The sequence below is a fragment of the Arachis ipaensis genome, chromosome B10, assembly GCF_059453495.1.
Source record: "Arachis ipaensis isolate K30076 ecotype BB chromosome B10, ASM5945349v1, whole genome shotgun sequence".
NCBI lineage: Eukaryota > Viridiplantae > Streptophyta > Magnoliopsida > Fabales > Fabaceae > Arachis > Arachis ipaensis.
The window spans coordinates 81,923,336-81,935,919 of NC_142435.1; the positions used below are offsets into that span (position 1 = coordinate 81,923,336).

Genomic DNA, 12,584 nt, shown 5'->3' on the forward strand with positions numbered 1-12,584 from the left:
AGCAAAACTAACCTACTAACTCTTTAACTATTTGATTAATTGCCTCAATTGCTCTAACCACACTTTTCATTAATTGTTAATTCTTCACTTGCTGGTTGCTTCTTGTTGTGCTACTTGTATGACAGGTAGAAGAGAGGTTTCAACCTCCTTTGACAGTGAACTGGAAAGAACCTTCCTGAGATTAAGGAGGGAAGCAAGAGGAAAGAGGGTTGTTGGTGCAGAAGAAGAGGAGGAAGACTTGGAAATAACCATGGAGGATGATATGGAAAACCATCATGAAGGAGAAGTGAATAATCATGCCAGAAGAGGTGCAGCCAACCCTGCTGGACAAGAGAGGAGAGTTCTAGGCTCATACATCAATCCAAACCCAGAAAAATGTGGTAGCAGCATTCAAAAGCCAACTATCCATGCTAATAATTTCAAATTGAATCCTCAACTCATAACTCTAGTCCAGAATAGTTCTTCTTTTGGAGGGAGTGCCCAGGAGGACCCTAATGAGCATCTCACTAAATTCCAAAGGATATGTGACACGGTTAAATCTAATGGTCTTCATCATGACACCTGTAGATTGCTATTGTTTCCATTTTCTTTGAGGGACAAAGAATCAAAATGGCTAGAATCATTTCCCAAGGAAAGCTTGACAACCTGGGAGGATGTAGTGAATAGATTCTTAACAAGGTTCTACCCTCCACAATAGGTAAACAGGCTGAGAACTGAAGTGCAGACATTCAGACAGTAGGATGGTGAGACTATTTATGAAGCTTGGGAGAGATTCAAAGATTTGACAAGAAAATGCCCCCTGATATGTTTAATGAGCGGGTGCAACTTCATATCTGTTCATACCCTGGGTCGAGCTATCTGACCCGGAATGATTGAAGACAAAGCGACCGACCTCTTCAGGTCAGGACCCCCGATCTCTTCGTTAAAAGAGTTTGGCGGAATTTCTAATGGAGGATCTTGTTTCAGTCATGAAACTTTGAGTGGTCTTAGTTAGATCAGAGACTATGGTTGCTAAGTTAGAGATGCTCTGCTTAGAATTCTCTGTTTGTTGCTGAGAAGATAATGGAAAAGGTTTACTATTTCCAAACCTATTTTCCCACCATTATTATTATTATTGAAGCTATGATTAGGCTTCTGTTGATCCTTCAATGAGAAATTAGGATGATTCCTTCATGAAGGGTTATATATGTTTCCATAGGATTCTCCCATGTAATTCACCTCTTCCATTGCAGGATTCTCAGGGTCATAAGCTTTTCCTTCAGAGGAAGCTTCTTTAGTACTGCCGGATGCAGCTTGCATTCTAGTCAGTCTCTGAGAAATTATATTGACTTGTTGAGTCAATATTTTATTCTGAGCCAATATGGCATTCAGAGTATTAATCTCATGAACTCCTTTCTTCTGAGTTATCCCATTATTCATAGGATTTCTTTCCGAAGTGTACATGAACTGGTTATTTGCAACCATTTCAATGAGTTCTTGGGCTTTTGTAGGCGTCTTCTTCAGATGAAGAGATCCTCTAGCAGAGTGATCCAATGACATCTTGGACAATTCAGACAGACCATCATAGAATATACATATGATGCTCCATTCTGAAAACATGTCAGAAGGACACCTTCTGATTAATTGTTTGTATCTTTCCCAAGCTTCATAGAGGGATTTACATTCCTTCTGTCTAAAGGTTTGGACTTCCACTCTAAGCTTGCTATACTTTTGAGGTGGAAAATATTTGGCCAAGAAAGCATTGACCAACTTTTCCCAAGAGTTCAGGCTATCTTTAGGTTGTGAGTCCAACCATATCCTAGCTCTGTCTCTTACAACAAAGGGGAAAAACATAAGTCTGTAGACCTCAGGATTAACCCCATTGGTCTTAACAGTATCATAGATTTGTAAGAATTCAACTAAGAACTGATGAGGATCTTCCATTGGAAGTCCATGAAACTTGCAATTCTGCTGCATTAGAGAAACTAATTGGGGCTTAAGCTCAAAGTTATTTGCTCCAATTACAGGAATTGAGATGCTTCTTCCATAGAAGTTAGAAGTGGGTGCATTAAAGTCACCAAGCATCTTCCTTGCATCTCCACCATTGTTGTTATTTTTGGCTGCCATCTCTACTTCTTTTTCAAAAATTTCTGTAAGGTCCTCTCCAGGGTTTTGTGCTTTAGCTTATCTTAGCTTCCTCTTCAGAGTCCTTTCAGGTTCCGGATCAACTTCAACAAGAATGTTCTTATCCTTGTTCCTGCTCATATGCAAAAGAAGAGAATAAAAAAGAATAGGAATCCTTTATGTCACAGTATAGAGATTCCTTTATGTGAGTAAAAAAATAGAATAATAGAATTAAGAAGAGAGAATATGAAGAATTCGAACACAGAGAGGGAGAGAGGGTTTGAATTATAAGAAGAAGAGAAGTGTTAGTAAATAAATAAATAAATAAATAAATAGAAAGAGATGAGGGAGAGAGAAATTCGAATTTTAATTAAAAAGAAAAGAAAAATATTTTTGTTTTTATTTTAATTATTAGTTAGAATTCGAAAATTAAAAAAAAGAAATAGAATAAAATTAGAGTTTAAAACAATTAGTTAATTAAAAAGACTTTTGAAAAAAAGGGTTAGTTATTTTCGAAAATTAGAGAGAGAAAAGTAGTTAGATGGTTTTGAAAAAGATAAGAAATAGTAAAACAAACAAAAAGTCAAGTGGTTAATTGAAAAGATTTGAAAATCAATTTTGAAAAGATAGGAAGTTAGAAAAGGATTTTGAAATTCAATTTTTGAAAAAGATATGATTGAAATTCATTTTGAAAAAGATTGAAAAGGAAATTAAAAAGATTTAATTTTTGAAATTAAAGTTTATTACTTGACTAACAAGAAACTAAAATATATGATTCTAGAATTTAAAGATTGATCCTTTCTTAATAGGTAAGTAACAACTTGAAAATTTTTGAATAAGGACATTAATTGTTAGTGATAATTTCGAAAAAATAAGAAAAAGATTTTGAAAATTAATTTTAAAATTTTTGAAAATATTAAGAAGGAAAATGAAAAAGATTTGATTTTTGAAAAAGATTTGAAAAGATAGAATTTTTGAATTGAAATTTTGACTTGATTAACAAGAAACAACTAAATTTTAAAACTTTTGACTAAATCAATTCAAAATTTCGAAAATTATGAGTAAAATAAGGGAAAGATATTTTTTATTTTATTTTTAAATATTTAATGAGGAGAGAGAAAAACATCTAAGTGACACAAAACATAAAAGTTTAAGGTCAAAACAAAAATGCATGCAAGAACACTTTGAATGTCAAGATGAACACCAAGAACACTTTGAAGAACATGATGAACATCAATAACATGTTTTTGAAAATTTTTAAGAAAATAAAGACATGCAAGACACCAAACTTAAAAATTTTTAATGTTTAGACACTAATAATTCAAGAATGCATATGAAAAACAAGAGAAAACACCAAATAAAAAAATTAAAGATCAAACATGGAAATTCATCAAGAACAATTTGAAGATCAATGAAGAACACATGATGAATTTTCGAAAATTAAAGAAAATTAGAAACATGCAATTGACACCAAACTTAAAAATTGACACTAGACTCAAACAAGAAACACAAAATATTTTTGGTTTTGATGATTTTATTAATTTTTTTGTGATTTTTCAAAAATTAATTTGGAAAAAGAAAGTAAAGAAATTCAAATTTTTTTATAAGAATTCCAGGAATCATGCAAGGTTAGTCTAAAGCTTCGGTAAAAAAATTTAGACATGGCTAAATAGCTAGCCAAGCTTTATGTGAAAGCTTCGGTCCAAAAGATTAGACACGGCTTAACAGCCAGCCAGGATTCAACATATCTCATGAAACTCTATAATTCGTTCTTAAAAACTCTGAAAAACGAAAAACTTTTTTGAAATTTACTTTGAATTTTTCGAAAATAAAAAAAATAAAAAGCTTAAATATAAAATAAAATTACCCAATCTAAGCAACAACATGAACCGTCAGTTGTCCAAACTCGAACAATCCCCGGCAACGGTGCCAAAAACTTGGTACACGGAATCGTGATCTCACACTTTTCTTCACAACTCCACGCAACTAACCAGCAAGTGCACTGGGTCGTCCAAGTAATAAACCTTACGTGAGTAAGGGTCGATCCTATGGAGATTGTCGGCTTGAAGCAAGCTATGGTCATCCTTGTAAATCTCAATCAGGCGGATTCAAATGGTTATATGGGTTTGATAATTAACAGATAATTAAAACAGAAAATAAAATAAAGTTACTTATGTAATTCATTGGTGGGAATTTCAGATAAGCGTATGGGGATGCTTTGTTGCTTCTAAACCTCTGCTTTCCTATTGCCTTCTTCCAACCATGCGTTACCTCTTTCCATGGCAAGCTGTAAGATCCTCTCAGTGAAAATGGTCCTCTACGGTTTCTGCACGGCCAATCAACTGTCGGATTTCTCGTCTCGGATGAAAAATACCAGGAACAGCTACCGCATGGCTAATCATCTGTCGGTTCCCACTAGCGTCAGAATAGGATCCATTGATCCTTTTGTACACTGTCACTTGTGCCCAACATTCGCAGGTTTGAAGCTCGTCACAGTCATCCCTTCCCAGATCCTACTCGGAATACCACAGACAAGGTTTAGACTTTTCGGATCCCAAGAATGGCTGCCAATTATTCTAGCCTATACCACGAAGATACTAATCTCACGGACTCGGTCCGTGTGTTAGATATCCAAGAGAATATACTCCAGCTGTCGTTCAATGACTATGTTGGACATCATGTAGACCGCTTTGTAGTTGTCAGGCACATGGATCTTGGCTAAGCGAGTAACGAAGATTGGGTGATTGTCACGGGTCACCCCTTCATTCTGACTTAACTAAATTAAGTATGAGAGTATATCTTGGAGAAGAAGTAGGCATGAATTGAATAGAAAAATAGTAGTACTTGCATTAATTTATAAAGAACAGCAGAGCTCCACACCTTAATCTATGGGGTGTAGAAACTCCACCGTAGAAAATACATAAGTGAAAAAGGTCTAGGCATGGCCGTGAGGCCAGCCTCCAAACGTGAACAACAATGATAAAAGTATTCCAAAGATGGTCAAAAAGATGTAAAATAAATCTCTAAAAGTAGTTTTTATACTAAACTAGTAACCTAGAGTTACAGAAAATGAATAACTAAGTGCAGATAGTGCAGAAATCCACTTCCGAGGCCCACTTGGTGTATGCTTGGGCTGAGCATTGAGCTTTACACGTGCATAGGCTGTTCCTGGAGTTAAATGCTAGTTTTGGTGCCAGTTTGGGCGTTTAACTCCAATTCTGGTGCCAGTTTGGGCGTTTTACGCCAGAAAGTTTTAGGCTGATTTTGAACGCCAGTTTGGGCCATCAAATCTCGAGATAAGTATGTACTATTATATATTTCTGGAAAGCCCAGGATGTCTACTTTCCAAGATGATTGCGAGCGCGCCAATTGGGCTTCTATAGCTCCAGAAAATCCATTTCGAATGCAGCAGGGTCGGAATCCAACAGCATCTGCAGTCCTTTTTCAGCCTTTGAATCAGATTTTTGCTCAGGTCCTTCAATTTCAGCCAGAAAATACCTGAAATCATAGAAAAACATAAAAACTTATAGTAAAGTCCAGAAAAGTGATTTTTGAATAAAAACTAATAAAAATATAATAAAAAGTAACTAAAACATACTAAAAACTATGTAAAAACAATGCCAAAAAGGGTATAAATTATCCGCTCATCACTAATGGACAGGCAGAAGCTGCCAACAAAGTCATACTAGCTGGGTTAAAATGGAGACTACAGGACGCAAAGGGAGCCTGGGCTGAAGAGCTCCCACAAGTCCTATGGGCATATCGGACAACTCCATACTCCACCACAGGATAATCGCCCTTCCGACTTGCTTACGGAATGGAGGCAATGATCCCAGTAGAGATAGAGGAAGGATCCCCCAGAAAGATCCTCTACAATGAAGAGGCCAATGCCCAAAATCAACAGATAGAACTTGACTTACTTCAGGAAGTCCGAGAAAGAGCTCGGATTAGAGAAGAAGCGTTAAAGCGTCGCATGACTTCAAGGTACAATCAAAGGGTAATCCAGTGAAGCATCGCCAACAACGTTCTCATCCTAATTCAAAACAACAATGGAGCAGGTCGTTCAGGAGAAGGGAAACTAGCAGCTGTAAGACCCAAGACTTTTGAGAAGTTCTATTTTGAACTAAACTCAAGTCATATATTTATTTATATTTTTAATTTCATAAATTATCTTATTGAAGGTAATTAAAGGTAGTTTTGATTAATTTGATTTGAAATAAATTAAGGGTTTTATCCAAACTCTATGCTTATGAAGTATTTCTCTATTTACAACTTAAAGTTCTAGAAATCTAAAAATAATGGGTTTGGGCTATTTAAATTAAGATTTTATCTAATTTTATAATTATTGAGTTATTTTATATATTTAAATTGTAAAGTTTGTAGTTGTGAAATAATAAGGATTTTTATATGATTTGGACTAAATAATTAATATTTTAAAATATTGATACTACTATTTTGGAAAAACAAAGGATTTAAGTATATTATTTCTAATTATTTGATTTGGACATTTTATTGAAAATAATTTGTAAAATTGACGAGCAAATAGTATTTTCTATATACAATTAATATTGGATTTAACTTGGGTTTCAATTATTATATTATTCCCAATTTTATTTGAAATTACCAAGTTACCCCTAACCCTAATTTTCAAAATAATAAAACCCTAATCCAGCAACCCGTTACCCGACCCGGTTCCCTTTTTCCCCAAACCCAGTAGCCGCCGAAGATCCCCCTTTCCCCTAACTCATCAGCAAGCACCCAAGGTTTCCTTTTTATGAAAGAAAGAAAAGAAGAAAGAAAGGGGGAGCTGGGAAAGGGAGCGCCGGTATGAGAAGAGAGAAAGGGACGGCCCGGCGGGCGTCACTGTCGTTGCGCCGCCGTGTTGCACCGGGGAGGGTGAGAGAGCGAAGAACAGGCAAGAGAGGGAAGAGAGCTGCGCCGGGAGAAGAGAGGGAAGGGAGATCTGAGGGGAGGAGGTGTGTCGCCGGCCTGGTGCCACTATCGCCGTCGCGTCCTGCCGTCCCTGCCACTATGAAGCCGCCAAACTAGGCTGAGGGAGAGGGAGGAAGAACGAGCGTGGAGAGCTCAGCCGCGAGAAGGGGAAGCGCGGGTCTGACCCGTCGCCGCCGATCCGTCCCGACCCAACACCATCGCGAGGAAGCTGCCACCATGGGGTGTGTCGCCGTTGAGGAGCCGTCGCCGCCAGATCCGCCGCCGCCTCTGTTCGTTGCGCCGTCACCTCTAGCCGCGCTGCCGTCCCTACGCCGTCGCAGAGCAAACAAGAGAGAGATCTGAGGCTGAGTTGGGAGTCTAACCATCGTGCCCAGCCGCCGTTCGCGTCGCCGGCGCTGCCTTCGTCGGAACTGCCGTCGTAGGTGCCGCTGCCGGAGAAAGGAGCTGCGTCTCCGTGACTCTGACCGCCAGGAGTGGTTCTGTGACTTTTTGGACCATCGCTGGAGCTTCTGGCCATTTCTGCCGTCGCCGAAAAACTCTGCCGGTAAGGGTTTTGAATTTGGTTTTCATTCGTTTAAAATTCTGGAAACTTTATCATTTGCGTATGTGGGTTTCAGCCACCATTGCCGAAGTCCGGGTCGCTGCTGCCATTTGTGGTGGCTGCCGGGCTACCGCCAAGCCGGTTCGGAGACCGCCGCTGTTTCGGTTCAGCCGTTCCTTCTTCGTTTGGTAAGCGTCTCGATCTGAAATCCCTCTAGTTACTGCTCCATTATACGTTGAGGTGTTGTAGCATTCGTTGTTATGAGTGTTAATCTCGGCTATTATATGTTGCGATTAGAGTGGTTGTGGTTGCTGAGAAAGCGGGTTGGAGCTGAGGTTTTGACTGCAGTCAATTCGGGTCAATACGAAAGGAGTCAGTTAGCGAGTTTGGGTTGTGATTTCAACGTATCGAGGTAGGGGCTTTTTATACAAACTGATTCATTTTAAAGTGAAAGTTGTTATAAATAGATATGCTGTACAAAATGTATTTCTGGTGGTTATGTGAGTGTTATGAATTGTCTGGTTTTATCTTGAATGAATATGGGTGCTTGTTTGATTGTAACAATGTCTGATTTTGATAAATTGGAGATTTCTGGATTGGTTGATTTGAATGATTTTTGATAATTTGAAAGTTGAGTTTTGTTTTATTGGAAACTGATTTAGTCTTGAACCCGTCAGAAAGGATTGATGATTGGTTTTGTTGGGAACCGAAAAGGGTGGCAAAGTCCAAGTTTTAGGGGAGATGCTGCCGAAATTTCTAGAAAATCTGAGATTTTGATTGGAATTGTTATTTTAGAAAGGAATGAATTATGCTTTGACTTAAATATTTGAGAAATAAATTATGTTTGAACTTGCCTTAGTAGGAAAATCTCTATATCTTGGATGTAATTATTAAGAAAGGAATTATGCCTTAAAAATCAATTTAAATATGAAATTTTTATGTTTTGGAAATTGATTTACGTAAACAGATTTTGGAGGGGGTTTTAATGGGTTTAAAATAAATGTGGTTTTCCATTAATCTATTTCACTTTACGACATTTAGGAAGAGCTTGAAGTATTTTCTGGAACTTTGATTTGTTAAAATTGAAACACTTCCCGAGCCCTTGGAAACAGATTTAAGAATGAAACTGAAATTGGTTTTCGGTTTAAAAATGATTTGGTTTTGGCTTAAGTTTGGTTGGTTTTGAAATTGGTGCGGAATAATTGGAAACACGATTTGGTTTTGGGTTTAAACCCTATTCTATTTATTCAACTCAAGAAGTTAAAGTTTCGGAGGTTTTCAAGGAATTTAAGAAATGAGTTAGGTTATTCTCCCCTGAAGTCTTGAGACTCCGCTGAGGAATCTTACGACCAAATCTTGATTTAGAAATGAATGATTTTGAGTCTTTCAAAGAGATTTTGAACTTGGCATGGTTTTGAGATCTTTGGAAGTATTGGAAAGATGTGGAAAGTGGCTCCGTTTTGAAAAGTGATTCTTGGCTAGCTGTGAATTGACTACATTTGTTACTTAAAAGAAAATGGGCCAAGAATGATTTTGAATTAAGATTTTGAGCCTAATTGATTGTAGATATCATCAAGATTGATGAGTTATTGTTTGGTAGGCGTAAGGGCCGGGTTCGTCCCGCTTATGCTGAGAGATTTGATAATTGACGAGATTGTTGATAAGTCGTTTGTGCCTGGCAAGGACGGTGGTTAATCCCGCTTGTCGAGGTTGCGGTGCCCGTGTAAGGACGGTGGTTAATCCCGCTTACGTGTAGATGTGAGGTCGGAGGCAAAGTATCCCGCTCACATCCTTTCGGATCACAGGAGTGTGCAGGCACTGACATCCTGGACCATGTGGCGGGCACGTTATCCCAGAGGGTTCCCATTTATACGTGACCGAAAGGCAACATTCCCATGGGAATGTGTCAGGTTGGCAATTGAACCGACAATGTGATATCACAGCCAGTAGGACAGGCATTCATCATTTGCATCTATGTGATATTGTTTGGGTGTGCATATTGTATTTGGTTTGCCTATGTGAATACTTATGTTAACTGCTAATTGTTATACTTGTTGTAATTGCTCTTGATTGTGCTTGAACCACATTAATTATGATTGTGTTTGAATTGAGTGGTTTATGAAGAGTTGGTTGCTGATCTAGCTGTTTGGGCCGGGGGCCGTGTTGGATTGGATGGGCTTGAGGCCGTGATTGGTATATTGAGTCCTAGTTCTGTATAAAGTATATGATCGGTTCAGCATAGACTTAATGAACCTATGCTTGGAACGGGATGATCATTTATACCGCGTAGGTAACTGCTTTCATGATTGCGGTCTAGGAAAAACCTTTCAGACATTTTTTTTAAGGAAAAAGGTTTTGTTTTAGAATATTTGAGAAATTTAGCAAGTCTTCAAAAAGGACTTTTCTGGATTTCGAATGTGAACCTATGGTTTTTGGAAAGACTCATAAGATAATTAAAAGAGATCAGAGAACCGAGTACCAATGCTCTATAAAGATCTACAGAAGACACGGACAGTATAGAAATGTATACTTCAAAATAAAACATTTAAAAGGCTCAAAAGGCCACCTGAAAGGCAAGCCTCAAGAGTTTTGTTAAAGTTGCACAGAAGCAACCAAAAAGTCAAAGCAGTCTACTGTCACAAAAAATAGAGTTTAAAAAAGCCCACAAATCAGGTTGTAGAAGATAAAAAGCCAACAATGTCATAGAGGGTTCAAAGTTTCTCCAGTCATGACATTAGTAGCCGAAGGAGGAAGAATGATATTCACAGGGATAGCGTCCACGGTCCTATCCTCACGGTTAAGAATCTCACAATCCGAATCAGGTTGAAAATGCTCGACTTCAGTAGGAGGATTTGAAGAAGTTGTGGCTATAGAAGCCTTGGCTGGTGGTACAGAAGGGGGAGGCTCATCATCCTCATCATCTGGGGCGGGCACTATTTTACCATCTTCAACTACATTGTCTAGGCTAAAAAGTGTCAGGTTGAGTTCAGGAGCAAGAACTCATACCTGAGCCTTTAAGTTCTCGTAAGCACCCGTTACAATATCTACAAGATGACTCTGGAGATCAGCGTAATTCGCAAGAGCTGATTCAAGCCTCTCCCTCAGCTCTAACACCTCGGCATAAGTGCAGGTATAGCTCTCCTTGTAGTTTTTCACCGTTTCCTCAGCCAGATTGACAGCAGCTTCAGCGACAGTAGCCCATGACTTCTCCTTCTCCAAGTCCAGCTCTAGCTTAATCACCCTAGCATCCAACTCGTCCTTCAAACCTTTAATCCTATTGAACTCCGACTTGGCATCCTCAAGAAAAGCTTTGGTCGCATGGATAGGAGAACCCTGGACAGTGCGATATAAGGCCGCACCCATATGGGCCATCTGGATAATGTTACTAGTGACAAAATTCAAGTGTTGAAAGAGGGACACATTATCCATCGAAAGTCGACCAAAAGGAGCAATTTGATTGTCAACAAACCCCACAGCATCAAAATCAGGGGCATCCAAGTCAAAAGGATCCATGTTTTTCTGTTTTTCCATAGTCTTCTATTTTTTGGAGGGAGGACCAGCATTAGGAGAGGAAGCAGCACCAGAAGTCGAATGGGGAGGATCAGAGGAAACCAAGCGAACCTGGGGAGTCAGGATGACTTTTCTCAACTCTGCAGTGTCCGAGGTCGACTTCCTCAGAGAAGCCTGAGACGATCCTTTCCCAGAAGTCTTGGCCTAGATGTTTTGGGCGGCCGTTGCCTTCTTGGCCCTGCGAAAATGCCTCATAGAATCAGCAGACTTCACCATCTCTGAAAAGGCAAAAATGAAAACTGGTTACAAGAGAGAACGATACAGATCGGCAAAACACACAAATGCAGAAAAGTCACCATACCCAGTTCAGCCTTAAGAAGGGAAGGATCCCCTAAAAATCTTTTCGTATCTAGATGGGGAGGCTCTCCCCAATTTTCCTCTAACACCTTCACAAAGGCCTGCTCGACCTCATCCAAGCTTTCCCAAGAATGCCTAGATACTACCACATTCTTTTGCCAGCATAAGGGAAAGGTGGGCTCGTTGTTCTCATCCAAGAAAAAAGGATGAACACCCTCAGTAGCTCAGACTTTAAAATAATAGTTCTTAAAATCCCTAAAGGATTCGTCATACATGGGGAAAACTTTCTTTCCTTGAGCAGGTCGGAAAGAAACCCAGGAGGCTTTTTTCTTCGCTACCCCAGGCTTCGTCAAAACGAAAAGGTAAAGAAAAAGAATTTGGATAGGTCGGATATTAAATTCTTGACATAGCAATTGAAAAATTTTAATAAAGCCCCAAGAGTTCAGGTGGAGCTGAGACAGAGCTACATTACAAGACCACAGTAACTCGGTCTCAAAGGGGGTAAAAGGAATAGTAATATTCAATTGACTAAAGAAATAGTCATAAGCATAGAAAAATGGACGTTCTTCTGGAATCAAAGAGGTAAAACTAACCCTCTCCTGAGGGTCAGGTGACACTAGCTCATAATTTTTCTCTTGATCTCTACTGCTACAAATTCTATGGTGCCTCTTAAGCCACACACAATACTCAGAGTCAGCAACGGTAACAAACATCAACAAAATATAGTCCAGCCAGTCAGACATGCCATCCGGGATCTTAGTAGACATCTCAACAATATTTTTGCGAGAAGACATAGGCCAACTATTCCTACAGGAAGAAAAAGAAAAGATGGGTTACTACCAAACAACTCGGACAAGCATGAAAATAATTTGGATAAAAATTTATGAACGACAAGAATCAGACACGGCAGCAAAAGGGAAACCCTAGGATTCGCATTGAAACCCAAGTGTACCCTTTGGAGGCAGTAGCAAGGCAGGAACCAGAAAAGGAAACCAACGGTCTCGGCCCTAACCAGCTCACAAACAATCCTTTTTTAGTAGCATCACAAAGCAGCAAGAAAATTCCATCATCATCAACAAGGACCATCAAAAACTACAATCTTTCTTCACCAAAAAAGGTT

At 38.9% G+C, this 12,584-nt stretch overlaps 1 non-coding gene across 1 annotated transcript; it reads right to left on the reverse strand.

The window, feature by feature from the left end:
• Positions 1-703: 703 nt before the first annotated feature.
• Positions 704-810, reverse strand: LOC148580610 (small nucleolar RNA R71). Its single transcript, XR_015899623.1, has one exon. It is a non-coding gene; the product is annotated as a small nucleolar RNA R71 (small nucleolar RNA).
• Between the last annotated feature and the right edge of the window lie 11,774 nt (positions 811-12,584).